Source organism: Alexandromys fortis, unplaced genomic scaffold (assembly GCF_014885135.2).
Source record: "Alexandromys fortis isolate MF-2015 unplaced genomic scaffold, M_Fortis_MF-2015_v1.1 scaffold_177, whole genome shotgun sequence".
In the NCBI taxonomy this organism is placed as follows: Eukaryota; Metazoa; Chordata; class Mammalia; order Rodentia; family Cricetidae; genus Alexandromys; species Alexandromys fortis.
Window position 1 is genome coordinate 804,899 of NW_026068056.1, and position 15,863 is coordinate 820,761.

Below are 15,863 nucleotides of genomic sequence, written 5' to 3' on the forward strand. Positions count from 1 at the left end.
CTTTATCATAAAGGGGTGTTGGATTTTGTTGAATGCTTTTTCAGCATCTAATGAAATGATCATATGGTTTTTTTTCTTTCAGTTTATTTCTATGGTGGATTACATTGATAGATTTGCGTATGTTGAACCAGCCCTGCATCTCTGGGATGAAGCCTACTTGATCATAATGGATAATTTTTCTAATGTGTTCTTGGATTCGGTTTGCCAGTATTTTATTGAGAATTTTTGCGTCGATGTTCATGAGTGAGATTGGCCTGTAATTCTCTTTTGGTTAAGTCTTTGTGAGGTTTTGGTATCAGGGTGACTGTAGCTTCATAAAAGGAATTTGGCAATGACTTTTCTGTTTCTATATTGTGAAATACATTAAGGAGTATAGGTATTAGCTCTTCTTGGAAGTTCTGGTAGAATTCTGCATTGAAGCCTTCTGGTCCTGGGCTTTTTTTAGAGGGGAGATTTTTGATAACAGCTTCAAGTTCTTCGCGACTAATGGGTCTATTTAGATCGTTCACCTGGTCTTGGTTTAGCTTTGGTATATGGTACTTATCTAAAAAAATGTCCATTTCTTTTGCATTTTCCAGTTTTGTGGTATACAGGCTTTTGTAGTAAGATCTAATGATTCTCTGAATTTCCTCTGTGTCTGTGGTTATGTCCCCCTTTTTCATTTCTTATGTTATTATTTGCATGTTCTCTCTCTGTCGTTTAATTAGTTTGGATAGGGGTTTGTCGATCTTGTTGATTTTCTCCAACTTCATTGATTCTTTGGATTGTTTTCTGTGTTTCTATTTTGTTGATTTCAGCCCTGAGTTTGGTTATTTCCAGTCTTCTACTCCTTCTAGGCGTGTCTGCTTCTTCTTTTTCCTAGAGCTTTCAGGTGTGCTGTTAAGTCTCCAATGTATGCTTTCTCCGTTTTAAGTGGGCACTTAGTGCAATGAACTTTCCTCTTAGAACTGCTTTCATAGTGTCCCATAGGTTTGAGTATGTTGTCTCTTTATTTTCATTAATTTCAAGGAAGACTTTAATTTCTTTCTTAATTTCTTCCTTGACCCAGGTGTGGTTCAGTAGTTGACTGTTCAGTTTCCATGAGTTTTTCGGCTTTCTGGGGGGTAGCGTTGTTGTTGCCTTCTAACTTTAATCCGTGGTGATCTGATAAGACACAGGTGGACACTGATATTCTTTTGTATCTGTGGAGGTTTCCTTTGTTACCAAGTATGTGGTCAATTTTCGAGAAGGTTCCATGAGCTGCAGAGAAGAAGGTATATTTTTTCCTATTTGGATGGAGTGTTCTATTGATGTCTGTTAAGTCCATTTGCTTCATTACCGCCAATAATTCTTTTAGTTCTCTATTAGGTTTCTGTCTGATTAACCTGTCCATTGGTGAGAGAGGTGTGTTGAAGTCTCCTACTACTAGTGTGTGTGGTTTGATGTCTGCCTTGAGTTTTAGTAATATTTCTTTTACCTAAGTGGGTGCTTTTATATTAGGGGCATAGATATTCAGGACTGAGACTTCATCCTGATGAATTGTTCCTGTTATGAGTATAAAGTGTCCATCTCGATCTCTTCTGATTGATTTTAGTTTGAAGTCAGTTTTGTTAGAAATTAGTATGGCTACTCCTGCTTGTTTCTTAGGCCCGTTTGCTTGAAAAACCTTTTCCCAACCCTTTACTCTGAGTAGATGCCTGTCTTTGTGGTTGAGATATATTTCTTGTAAGCAGCAGAATGTTAGATCCTGTTTTCGTATCAAATTGCTTAGCCTGTGCCTTTTTATAGGTGAATTGAGTCCATTAATATTAAGTGACGTTAATGACCAGTAGTTGTTTACTCCGGTTATTCTTATTGTTTTTGGTAGTAGAGATTGTGTGTCTCCCTTCTTTTAGTTGTGCTGGTGAAGGGTCGCTAGATGCCTGAGTTATTGTAGGCAGTGTTGGCAATGTTGGATTCTTTGGGTTGTGATTTTCTATTACTCTCTGTAAGGCTGGATTTGTGGCTACGTATTGTTTAAATTTGTTCTTATCCTGGAATGTTTTGTTTTCTTCATTGATAGTGAGCGATAGCTTGGCTGGGTATAGTAGCTTGGGCTTGCATCCATGGTCTCTTAGTTTCTGTAGTAGTACCTCTATCCAGGACCTTCTGGCTTTCATGATTTCCATAGAGAAGTCAGGTGTAAGTCTGATCGGTTTACCTTTATAAGTTACTTGGCCTTTTTCCTTTGCAGCTCTTAATATTCTTTCTTTAATCTGTATGTTTTGATTATTATATGGCAAGGGGATTTTTTTTGATCCAGTCTATTTGGTGTTCTGTATGCTTCTTGAATATACAAAGGAATATCTTTCTTTATGTTGGGAAAGTTTTCTTCCATAATTTTGTTAAAAATATTTTTTGGCCCTTTGAGCTGCGCCTCTTCTCCTTCTTCTATCCTTATTATTCTTAGGTTTTGTCTTTTTATTGTGTCCCATATTTCCTGAATGTTTTGTGATGAGAATTTGTTGGCTTTGCTGTTTTCTTTGATCAGTGCATTTATTTTCTCTATGGTGTCCTCAGAATCTGAGATTCTTTCTTCTATCTCTTGTATTCTATTGATTATGCTTGTTTCTGTAGTCTCCGCTCATTGACCTAGATTTTCCGTATCCAGCCCGTCCTCAGTTTCTGTTTTCTTTCTTGCTTCCATTTCAGTTTTCAATTCTTGAACTGTTTCCATTACCTGTTTGATTGTTTTTTTTTTCTTGGTTTCCCATGGTATCATTCACGTATTTACTCATTTCTTCAAACTTTTTGTTGTACTTCTCATCCATTTTTATAAGAGCATTTTTTACATGTTGTTTGAGCGACTCTATTGCTTTCATAAAGTCAATTTTTTCCACTTCTTCTGTGGTTGGGTGTTCAGGTCCTTCTGTTGTAAGATCATTGGGTCCGGACCTGCAGTGGTCTCTGGCTATGGCTCACTCACTCAGTGGTTGCTCCCCTATACCTGTTCTGGTGGAGTTCACTGTCTCAGGTCTGCTCTGGCCCAGGTTGCGGGCTCAGTCCTAGTCCACAAATGTCCCTGACTGGATCCGCTCCTGCTCTCATGGAGCTTGTTTTCTCAGGCCCACTCTGGCCTAGGTAGCTGGCTCAGTCTCGCTCCCATGGAGCTCACCTGCTCACGCCTGCTCTGGCCTAGGTCGCTGGTCCAGTTTTGTTTCCACAAATGACCCTGGTCTGGATCTGCACCTGCTCTCATGGAGTTCAATGTCCGAGCCTGCTCTTTATAGATAGTTTGAAATATAGACTTATTTACTTCCTTATTTTCCCTGTCCCCACAGTCACCTGGAACCAGAGGGAACACTGGGCCCTATTGCTTTTCATTTCTATAATGCAGAATGTGTTTGTTGAGTGCCCACAAGTAAAGGAACGGACACAATATATGGAATCCAGTACAAATGATGCCATTTTTGTCTATCTGAAATTCCTGGTGAGCTTTCTCACCCAGTCCCAAATTTCAATATTTATCTTACTGTTTTTTTTTTTATTAAAGGTTTATTTGAGGCTGAAGAGATGGCTCAGTGGGTAAGAGCACATACTGCACTTACCTGAATTCTGTTCCCGACAACCCCATCAGGAGACTCACAAACACATGTAACACCATCTCTAGGGGATCTGATACTGCTGGCCTGAGCAGGCACCTGTACGCATGCACACATACAAATCTACACATAGGCGCACCTAATTTTAAAAACAATAAATACAATTATTTTACCTTTATTTTAATTAATTAATTGATTGATTTGGGCATTTTGGGACAGGGTTCCTCTGTAGCTTTTGGAGCCTGCCCTGGAGCTTACTCTGTAAATCAGGCTGGCCTCGAACTCACAGAGGTTCACTTGCCTCTAGTCCCAAGTGCTGGGATTAAAGGTGTACACTACCACCAACTGACTTTTATTTTATTTGTGTGATTGTTTACTATGTGCATGAAGCGACTGAGTAACCCAGAAGAGGTGACCATATCTCCTGGGACTGGAGTTATAGGTGGTTATAAGCCACCATATGGGTACTGGGAATTGAACTCAGGTCCCTTGGAAGGGGAACTGGTGCTCTTAACCACTGAACCATCTCTCCAGCCCTAGATACATTTAAAAAATAGATTGATTTCTTTATTATGTATGCACATGTTCTGCAAATGTTACCTAGAGCACGGAATAAGCAATACACAAGGAGTGAGTAGCAAGTAATTATCATGCTCTCATCTCAAGGCAAAGACGTATTGACAAAACACTGCAAGGTGCAAATATTGATTCCTGTCTCTAGTATGCAATTCAAATATTTGCAGAGTGCTTCCCTTTACTCTTTTAAAAAATATTTATATATTTATTTATTATGTATACAATATTCTATCTACGTGTATTCCTGCAGGCCAGAAGAGGGCACCAGACCTCATAACAGATGGTTGTGAGCCACCATGTGGTTGCTGGGAATTGAACTCAGGAACTGGAAGAGCAGGCAATGCTCTTAACCGCTGAGCCATCTCTCCAGCCCACCCATTGCTTTTTAAAAATATTTTAGAAATTAAAATGAGCGTGTGCATGCAAGTGCAGGTGTCTATGTTGACCAGAGGTAACAGACCCCTTGAGGCTGGAGTTACAGGCAACAGTCAGCTGCCTGATGTGGGTGTTGAGAACTAAACCCAGGTCCTTTGCAAGAGCAACAAGTGCTCTTAACCACTGACATCTTTCCACCCTGTGTTCATTACTCTTGAATGCCAGGATGTGGTTAGGTTAGTGGTTCATAAAAGTCACAGCAGGAGCCAGTCACTGGAAACACCAGTGCCCATTCCTTGTGCCCATACTGCCAGGACTGCTTTTCTCAGACAGGCTTGCAGAGGCTCAAGATTGCCCATAGGTCCTCTTGAGGGTGAGTAGGAGCATGCTTACAGAACCAAGAAAGAAACCACAGCTCTGCTGACCCATTACAGACAGCACATTAAGGGAACACTGTCCTGTGATGGATGACCTGAGTCTCTCTGGGACATCTGAAGGCTGATATTCTCCGGGTGCAGTAGCAACAGGTGAGAAGGTGCTGTTAGGTCTTTAGCATTAAGATAATCTGGTGGACTTTAAAAATACTTATTTTTATTTTAGTGTGTGATGTATGTATGTGTGTGCATATATGTGTGTGTTTGTGTACCACATGTGTACAGTACCCATGAAGGATCTCCTGGAGCTGAGTTAGGGGTAGTTGAGTCAGCTGCTGTGAGTGCTGAGATCTCAGCTCAGGTCTATGGACAGAGCGGTATGTACTCCTACCTGCTGGGTCTTCTCTCCAGGCCCCAGACTTATTCTTGAGAGGAGCTTGTGATCTGTTGTGTATTCCTAGAGGAGCACTTCAGTTTTTGTGTGGGTTCTGTTGTGCTCATGGTACTGTCCTCACACAAGGGAATGGGAGTGTAGTATGTGTTAGGAATATTTCCTAATGCAAGCTCCCTGCCACCGCAAAATTCCCAATCAAGCCAAATCAAAACAAGCCAAATTAAGAAATATACAGGTTTAATGGGAGTTCTGTGCTCTCAGGTGGCCCCAGGAATGCGCGGGAATGCAACACCAGAAGGAAAAAAAGGGAGACCACATGTTTCTCTTTTGGGAACTCATTTAAATACCCTGGCCTGCTGGGATTTGGAGTCTAGACCAGGCCTGGGGGCTGGGATAGATGAGAGGGGCTGGGGCCTACGCTCCCAACTTGACAGTATGCACACAGCATGGGCTGGCAGACAGGTAGGGATGGGGACATGGGAGGGAAATGAGGTGGTGTCCCGAAGTCTCTTCCACACTAGGCGGTTGAGTCCCTGCTGTTCTTCCTTACTGGGCTCTATCGGACACACAGGGTGTCATGTGATGTCTGTCTGTCTGTCTTCCTATATCTACAAGGTACCCACTGCAACCTCCTGTCCTCACTGTGCGATGAGACGCCAGAGTCAAGGGCACAGCCACTGTGGGCAGATTGAGTGACTCCACAAGAAACGTGGGTCCCAGCTACGCTTTCCTAGGTATCTTTCTAAGGAGAAAACGATGCTGTTCTCAAGGTTGATGAAGGGTCTCGAGATGGACATGGTTGGGTGCCTCTAGTGCACTGATGGCACCTACCTCCTTCCTGTCATTTGTGAAGCCTTGGCCCAAGATTCCCCCTCACCTTCTGTGCGTGTTGCTCACTCTACAGCCCAGAGTCGAAAGGGTGCCTGATGCTCTTCATGCGTGGTTTGGGTGTGGCTGCAGCTCAGACCTGCAGACATACTTTTCTGTCTGAGAGACCCTAAGGCTGCAGAAGGAAGAGGGATGACCATCCTCACAGCTTGTGTGAGCAGCTCTTTTTAAAGGTCTCACTCCTGGCTCCTTCAGGACCCTAGCTGAGCTCCTCTCATGGCCAAGCACCTCCCATGGTCACAAACCTCTGGGCTTCTATAGCTTAGTGGTTTCTAAGCTTCCTGGTTTCCCTCCATCAGGAGGTGGTGGCTGTTTCCTTAGGTACCATTTCCATGCCAGGGCCAAATGTTCTGTATCTGGGAACTGATCCCAGGAAGCACAATGGGGAGGGTGGTGGTGGCAGACTATGGTGATGTCCTCCAGCAGACACAGGATAATAACTGTGGACCCTTCTAGGGATTTCAGCAGTGACTCATCAGGGACAAGAGATTGGGACAGTTATGCAGGACTCTGCTGATGCCCTCCAGAGTGTTTAACTTCTCACATATCCGGAACTGGCCAAGAGGCTCCCTCCCCATGTGATGAAAGATGCAGAACTTATGCACAGACCATGTGTGGAAATGGGCTATCCACTCAATAAGCCAAGGGTGTGGGTGGGAAAGTGGTCCCAACACTGCTTCCTGGAGGCTAAAGGACAGCTTGTTTCCATCCAAACAAGCTTGTGCAGGGTTTCTGCCTATTCCTAGTGTTAATCCTGCAGGGCAAGGATAAGACCACTGCCACAATTTTTTTTATATATATTTATTTATTATGTATGCAATATTCTGTCTGCATGTATGTCTGAAGGCCAGAAGAAGGCACCAGACCTCATTACAGATGGTTATGAGCCATCATGCGGTTGCTGGGAATTGAACTCAGGACCTTTGGAAGAGCAGGCAATGCTCTTAACTGCTGAGCCATCTCTCCAGCCCCCATTGCCACAATTTTTGAGCCAAATTTGAAGCAAGCTTTAATTAAATCCTGGACATTGTAGGAAGACGTTTCTGTCCTACCAGCCAGCTCCCAAACAACCACACAGAGACTTCTCATTAATATGAAAGCTTGGCTGATAGGTTAGGCTGTTTTTAGCTAGCTCTTATAACCCAAATTAACCCATTTCCATTCATCTATGTGCTGCCCCAGGCTCGTTTACCTCATCTACACACTGCTCATCCTGCCCACTTTGCATCTCATGGTGTATTTTTGTGACTCTGCCCTTCTTCCCGGTGTTCTCTCTACCCCAAGAATCATGCATAGCTACTGGCTATTCAGCTTTTCATTAAACCAATCAGAGTGACACATATTCACAGTGTACAAAAAGATCATTCCACATCATGTCAGGATGATGGAGTCTGGCCAGATCCATTCCTGGGTTCCCAGGAAATGGCAATGAGTCACATTTTTGAAGAGGCTGAAAAAGGCAACCCCATCAAGTCACCACATTTCCCATCAGGTTCAATCAGAATCAAGCATATATCCCATTGTATTTCCTGCCTATGTACCTCCCACCTAGCATGTCAGGTGTAGTTGGGTCGAACAAGCTTGTTTAGGGCAGTGAAAACATGTGACTTGTTATCTCCCATAAACAATGACCTCCAGCATTTCAGGAAGTATCTGTCTTTGAGCCAGGGGCTTACAGGTTAGAGGCATTTTGTTTCATGGATCTCTCGGGTACAGTAATTAAAACTTACAACAATGCTGACTCTCATACTAGGACCCCTTACAGAAAGCACATTCAACTTCCAGGCAGCCATGGCAACTGTTCCATGGGTCTAAGTCCCATGGGAAGGAAGAACCATCTGGAACTGGGGTGGTTTTTGTTTTGTTTTGTTTCTCTTCTGGCGAGACCTGACTACTTTGGGAAGTGTGCTGGATAATTTTAACTGCTCATTGAAAACCTAGAACCACTTGAGGAGAGCGCTTCTCTCTCTTTTTTATTTCTTTTCTCTCTTCATAGAAAGGCTCTCAGTATGGCCTCAACCTTGCTATGTAGACAAGGCTGGCCTCAGACTTAGAAAGATGCCTCCACCTACCCCTGCCTCCAGAGTGCAGGTCTAAAGGTGTGTGCTACCACACCGCAGTGTTGAAAGAGTTTCAGCTCAGGAGTTATCTTGATCAAAGCAGCCTGTGGCGGAGTGTTCTGATTGTTAGTTGAGGTGGGTAGACCCACCCTGAAAGTAGGTGGCTCCCTGTTACAGGCTGGGTCTTGAACTGTCTAAGAGAGCAGAAAGCTAGCTGAGCACAGCCTAGGCAAGCAGGATCCTGTTTCTTCCCTCTTTGCTCACGGCTGTGTGTGGTGCCTGAGGAGCCTCCCTTGACCTCCTGAAGTGGTTGTCTGTAACCTGCAACTGGAAGTAGAACAAACCCAATTTTTGTCAGGACGTATTCCCACACCCACAGAAGCTCATAGAAATGATACCAGGAGAGGAGGTCATCAGTCGCTCCCACCCTTCACACCACCCCGACCGTGTCTCCACTACAGCACACTTGGTAATGCCGGTCCTTCAGGGAGAAGGAGTCAACCTGTTTGGGAAGTTACCCTAAGAGGGCTTGGCTCTGGCCTTGGAAGGCATAAAGTCTTGTCTGTGGAGGGAGAACTTTCTGGAAAGCTGTGACGCGGACCAGGAGACCCACTTCTCCTTCTTTACTCAGATAGACAAACAAAAGCCATTTGCAAGACCATCCACCACACCTCCACACTGAAGTTGGGTGCCCACCAGCCTCAAGAGTACAGACGAGGGGTACATTTAGGAAAGAGTTATAGGTGGCCCACAGCCCCCACCCTGATCCTTCTGTTAGGATATAGATATTATGCTAGTCCCTGTGATCTGGCAGGATGCACCCAGGCAGTAACTGGACAGCCCAAGGTCCTATGTACCTTTTGTACACAGGTGCAAAAGGTCTCTTTAAGAGACAAGCCCGCCTACTCCCGCTCTCTTCCTTTCTGCCATTTCTCTGAGAAGGTAACTTTTTGTTCCTCTCTCTTCTTTTTTCTCTTTCCCTTTCTCTCTTCATCTCTCTGTCTGCCTCTCTCCCATTCTCTCTTTCCTTCCCCATTCCCTTTATCTCAATAAACTCCACACCCAAGCTCTGTGTTTGTCTCCCACCTGGGGCCCTCACCTGCCAAGGTCCCAACGAGCGCTGTATTCATAACCCTTTAACCACCCACGCCCTGGCTGTGTGAACTGAAGGACTATCAGCTGTGCCCCGCCCTCCCAGGGCAGGTCTGGAAAGATCTCTGATGAAGCTCAGGGGTGGCTTTCCTTCCTCGGACTGCAGGACTCTCTTTGGGGGCGTCTTCCTGTTCTCTGGAGGCCTGAGCAACAGAAGCCTCCTGGTTCAAACACTGTTTTTCCCTTCCTTGGATAGCAGGGAATCTGGAAGTATCCAGGCTTCGGTACCCACCCCCTCATGAATATTCATTGTCTTCTGCTGGAGCATCCAGACTGCTGGTGGAGACCCCAGGGAGTGAGGACACGTGATGGAGAGATGGGAATGATGGAGGAGCATAGTGGTGGGTGCACCATGGAGAGTGGTGGGACTGGTCATGTGACAGCGGTGATAGGTGTGAGAGAGGGCTGAGGTCAATGGTGGGTCATGTCATTGCCCGGTAGGATTGACAGGATATTGTGCAGCAGACCAGAGCTTAAGCAGAGTGTAGACTTAGCTCTTAAGCAAGCTCCCTGGCCTCAAGATCACCCTAGTTCTGGGCAATGACAGAAGCCCAAGATGAGGTCCACTTTCTGGACTGGACTTCCTCATAGGACTACCATGTCCTGTATTGCTGCAGAAAGCCATGTGTGGGTCAGTGGCCCTGATGTGGCTGAGGCCCAGGTTAATGTCCAAGACCATGTTATCACTAATGACATTTGGATGTTCATGTTGATAACTATGGGCCGGGCTTCCCTGGGGACCATACTGATGTGAGTGACCTGCAGTCACCTGAGACCATGGTAGAATCTGGGTCTAGGCTGTCACTGAGGGCCATGTCTGGGTCGAGGTCCTGCAGCCTGAAGTCAGGTTGATGTTCATGGACCATGCTGCCACTGGGGACTATACTGATCTGAGTGGCCTGTGCTGCCACCTCAGGCCATGGTGATGTCCAGGTCTGTGCTGCTGCAGAGGGCCATGTCTGGATCAGTGGCCTCACTGAGGTCCAGTCTGTATTCATATTGGTGGCCTGTGTGTCCTCCAAAGGCCTGTGATCTACACTGCAGCCTGGAGCCCTGTTGGGGTCCATGGTTCCTGTTGCACTGGAGAGCCTTGTCTGGGTCCATGGCCCTGCTCCACCTGGGAACCCTGCTAGTGTTCTGTGCTGACACCAGAAACCATGTGGAAGCCCATGATCCACACTCCCTCAGACCACAAAGAGCAAACAAGCTAGTTTGGCAGTGATATCAATGACTGCAGATGCACAGTTGAGAAAGAGGGACATGGAAGACGTCTGTGACAGCCCCTTTTGTCCTCAAGCAGAGCATAGTGGCACACACTTGTAAATCCCAGCACTTGGGTGTCTGGATCAAAAGTGCGAGGCCAGCCTAGGCTAGTACCCTCTGCTAATCCCTGTCTGAAAATGGCTTTATGGACGCTTCCAGAGTCCTGCCTCCCTAATGTGCTAGGCCTTCTTAATCTGGGCTTGGTTGTGAGTTAGCTAGGCAGACCTCAACAGCAAGCAAAGCCTCCACAGTTTTGACTTTCTACACCTACTTTTCAGTTGCTTCGTCTGCCCTCTCTCCATGGTGCTGACCAAATCACGGCCTCTTGTGTGGACCAACACCATGGCTGCTCACCCACAACACAAGTCGGCACACACTTTTCAAGGAAAATGCTGTCTGTGAAAGTGTTCCAGGCACACAAGGCATGCTGCTTCCTCCCTAGTCACCAGGGCATCCGTCTATCTGCCGGAATCCAATTCATTTGGAGGGGCACCAGGGTAGGAGTTTTGAGAAGAAGTCCTGAGAGAGTCTGAAAGGACTTCCCAAACTCCCCCTCTCTCCTTCTCTCTCAGGTTTCCTGTAACCCAGGCTGGCCACGAACTCACTGTGAAGTCAAGGTTGCCTTGGACTCAGTTTTTCTGACTCTACCCTCCCAAAGCACTGGGTGTCATGCCGGTTACTCGAGTCTACTTAAACAGAGCCTTGAATGAGTGTATCACACAGAAAGCTCTTGTCTGTGACTCCCTCCTCCACAGCAGGGAGCCCCCCAAGATGCTCAGCAATGCCTGAGATGATCACAGCTGTCTTTGAAGACTTTGCTCTCTTTCCAGCTAAAAAGCCAACCTGAGATGATGGACAGCTCTAGGAAGTCATGTCTGGGTTTTCTTGTTTGATTTTTGTGCTGCTGAAGATAAAGACTGGATGTTACCCTGAGGAAAGGGACCTTCTCTTTCAAAAGAGACTCAGGCTGTGCAGCAAAAATATCACATTCGGAAGTGAAGCTGAGTCTTATAGTCTGAGTGATATTGTATTAGAGTCAGAGATGAACCTGAGGAGAAGAGAGAGTAAGGTGTGTGTGTGTATAAAATGTGGTGTGTGTGTGTGGTGTATACAGGCACATGGATGTGTGCACATGCAAAGGCCAGAGAAGAACACTGGTTATCATCTGTTATTTCTCCCTTATTGCCTTGAGATAGGGCTGCTCACAGAACTGAAAGATCACGATTTTGGCTAGACTCACTTGCCAGAAAGCTCCTAGGATCCACCTATCTCTGCCCCTCAAGTCTAGGGTTGCACAAGCAAATATATGACTTTTTACTTGGTTTCTGGGGATTTGAACTCAGGTCTTCACATTTGCACAGAGAGCATCCTTACTGACTAGGCTGTCTCCCAGTCCTAATATGAGAATTGTTTTGGTTCCAGGAAGAAAAAGAATGGAGGAAGCACGGATGTCTCAGGGACAGGACTTCCACTTTCCAAAGATGAGGTCAAGCTCCTGACAGGTGCTGGTGGGGTTTGTCTTCCTAGGAGTTGTGTGTGGGGAGCAGGACGATGGTCTCTGCCAGGAGAGACACAATTCAATTCCTGGGATGGCAGGTGTTGTGGTTTTCTGTCTCTTTGGGAGACAAGCCACGCCCACTCCCACTATCTCTGACCTTCCTGCTGCCAACTCGCTCTCTTCTCTTCCTGTTCTCTTGGCGTGCACACGTGTGTCTCTCTGTCTCTCCCCCCCCTTTCTCTCTTTCCTCTAAGTAATAAAGGCTCAGTTATGATTTTATACTATGTGTCTGTCACATGTCCCTGCCCACAAGCCCGCTTGCCATTGGGAACTCTGCTGCCTCTGGATCCCGCCCTGCTGGGGATCCGCTGGAGCTCGCTGATTCTCCGAAAGCCTGCCGGGGACCCGCCAACATTTTAAGAACAACAGCAGGTGTGTCCCATGTGCCTGGTTTACAAGATGCTGGAAATTGAATCCAGGGTTTTTTGTGTGCCAGGGGTGTGCTGTACCAAATGAAGCTGCGATGTGTTTTAACTGTTTTCAGTAAGAGAAAAATGGAGACACAACTTTACTGTCAATCAGGAGAGCATGGAGCATCACTGAGCTCAGGTGCTTGTATAAACTATGAGAAAGGGGGGTTATAACACAATTCCCCTTTAAGGACTTTATGAAAGAAGGAAAGGCAGGCAGCATGATGCTACCCTATGATGCGACCTCATGCCGCACCTCACACTACCACTCTAGAGATGTTACCTTCATGATGCCACCCCATGGTGCCACTTCACGGTGCTCCTCCCATAATGCCACCCTTACACTACAACTCTAGAGATGTCACCCTCACGATGCCACCTTCACAATGCCACATAGTACCAATTTAATAAGGACCTGATGACCTATGTGGCCTCTTCTGCCCAAAAAACTTCAGGCCACACAACCAGAGCTTACCTGTCTGGGTTACATACCAGGTGACTTGCTAGTTTCTCTTTTAAGATATTTTTTGACATGCATGTCAAGAATCGAATTTCAATCAGAAACAAAAGTGTTTGTAACCTTGAAAGCTACCTGAGCTGGAGACCAAGCTTTGGGTGGCAAAGGGCCCTTTTAAATGTATTTCAAATAGACTAGTTTAGCAACAATTTTTTGGCCCAATAATGACAAAAGCAGCCAAATGTTTCTCTTTGAAGCCTGGCTGGGAAAGCGCTGTGTGCTTCCTGATGAGTCCCCCCGTGGGTTTATTAAAGTAATCAAGGCTTGTTATAGAAAATTCCAGCAAAGTGTGTTTTATTATCTTTCGCAGGGTGAACCAAACAAGGCATGCGGTGCCCATCTGTCTGCTCCGGGTGCAGGGACTTCCAGGGCAAGGGGAGGAGGGGGACTCTCCCTGTCCCTTCTTGCTCCATAACCCTGTTGATGGGTAGACGCAACTATGCACTATGAATTATTAATAAAAGAAGCTGTGAGGCCATAAATATTCAAAGGGCTACATCTGGTTTCCCCAATGCCTTATGTAAGGCAGAAAACACACATTTTCATTGAGGCAAACAACTTGTCAACCCCAAATCTCTCACTTGCTGGGGCCCAAACACTACAAGGAGAAAAAAAAAAAAAGAGTCTTCTGACACATCCCATGAATGTCCAGCTGAGACGCACTGGTGTGGGAGAGAGAGCAGGATCCAGTCTGGATAGACATATGAGCCAGCAATGTCACCATGTCCCCCAGGAGATGGGAGGCTGTCTGCAAGGGCTAGATAGGGGGGCAATCTCCCCCTCCCCCGTGAACAGCTTGTTCACACAGGTGCAGTATGACATTTCAGAACATTGTGTGAAACTGCAGAACAGACAGAGAAGGGCAGCCCCCAGGGGAGTTTCTGTATGAGGAACAGGCAGGGATTGGGGTCCTTCAGGACACTGGCAGGGTCACAGCTCTGTGCTTCTGCCCATCCCCCTCCATCAGGACCCAAAGATGGAGCATACAACATTTCTTCTGGTGCTAGGAAGCCCATTGGTATCTGTAGCGCTTTAAAAACTATTTATTTCTGAGTATGTGCAGATGCCCCATGGACCAGACGAGGGCATCAGATCTCCTGGTACTAGAATTACAGGCACTTGTGAGCCAGCTGATTTGGGTCCTGGGAAGCCAGGTCACCCGCAAGAGCAGCAAGTACTCACAATCACTGAGTTATTGCCCTAGCTCCAGCAGATAGTTAGTTTTAAGAAAAGATTTGCTTATTTTTATTTTATATGTATAACTGTTTTGCCTAGGTATATGTGCGCGCCAAATGCATGTAGTGCCTGCAGAAGTCAGAAGAGGATGTTGGATCCCCTTGGGTCTTTTTAATTGTTGACAGATACAGAACTGTACATATTTGGGGTTGTAATGTGTTCTTTCAATGTGTATAAATACTCACAGCTACATATAAGATGTGTGGTGATGTCTTCTGGGTAATTAGCATAGCTGTCATCTCAAGCACTGACTCCTTGTGTTAAGAACGGTCAAAATGTCCTTTTCTGACTGCTTTGAAAAATCCACACGAACATGAATCCCAGGCATCCCATACATTTGCTACAGACATGGGAGCTCTTACATTTTCAGCCTGTGGGTGGGAATAAGTGTTGTTTATGTTTCTGTGTCTGTATTCTTTTGTTTGTTTGTACTGAGACACGGTCTCTGTATGTAACTCTGTCTACCCTGAAACTCACTATGCAGAACAGATTAGCTTTGAACTCACAGAGTTCTTCCTTCCTCTGCCTCCAGAGTTCTGGCATTAAAGGCAGACAACGTCATGCCTAGCTCTGAGTCTGGTTTCTTAGACTTAATGTAATGCCCTCCAGTTCCCATCATGTTGCTGCTAATGACAGATTTTTCCCCCATTCTTTATATCTGAGTAGCATTCCTTTGTGTGAGTATGTCATGGTTTCCTTATCCACTCATCTACCAGTGAATGCTGGGTTCACTCCATAGCTTGGCTATTAAAGACGATCTTGCATGAGCCTGGGAGTCCAGACGACACCCTGGTCCTCTCTCTGACACTGACTCTGAGCGCAGGCTTGCTGCTTTGGTGGGTACTGCAGACTGCTGTGGGTTACACGGGCACTGTGACACTGCTGATTCTTCAAACCCACAAACTCACAATGACTTTTATTTCTGTGTCCTTGCTAGTGCTTTTCCCCAAGAGGGAACAGTCCTTCTTTCTTTCCTTCCTTCCCTCCCTCCTTCCCTTCCTTTCTGTGTAAAATAAATCTGTGTAGTTTCTTAACTAGATTTTGCAAAATTCTTCTTTTTTTTTCTTTGTCTTCTCCTCCTTCTTATTTTCATTTTTTTTCCAAGACAGGGTTTCTCTGTGTAGCCCTGGCTATCCTGGAACTCACTCTGTATACCAGGCTAGGCTTGAACTAAGAGATCTGCTTGTCTCTGCCTCCTGAGTGCCACAATCAAAAGTGTATGCCACCACAGTCCAACTTTGCAGAATACTTCTTTCATTTTTTAAAAAAGATTTCTTTCTTTTTTTTAGATTTATTTATTATGTATACAATACAGTGTACTGCCTCCATGTATTACTGCATGCCAGAAGAGGGCACCAGATCTCATTACAGATGGTTGTGAACCACCATGTGTTTCCAGAGGTTCAGGACCTCTGGAAGAACAGTCAGCGCTCTTAACCTCTGAACCATCTCTCCAGCCCTGCAGAATACTTCTTAAACCAGTCATTTGGCCTGCATGCT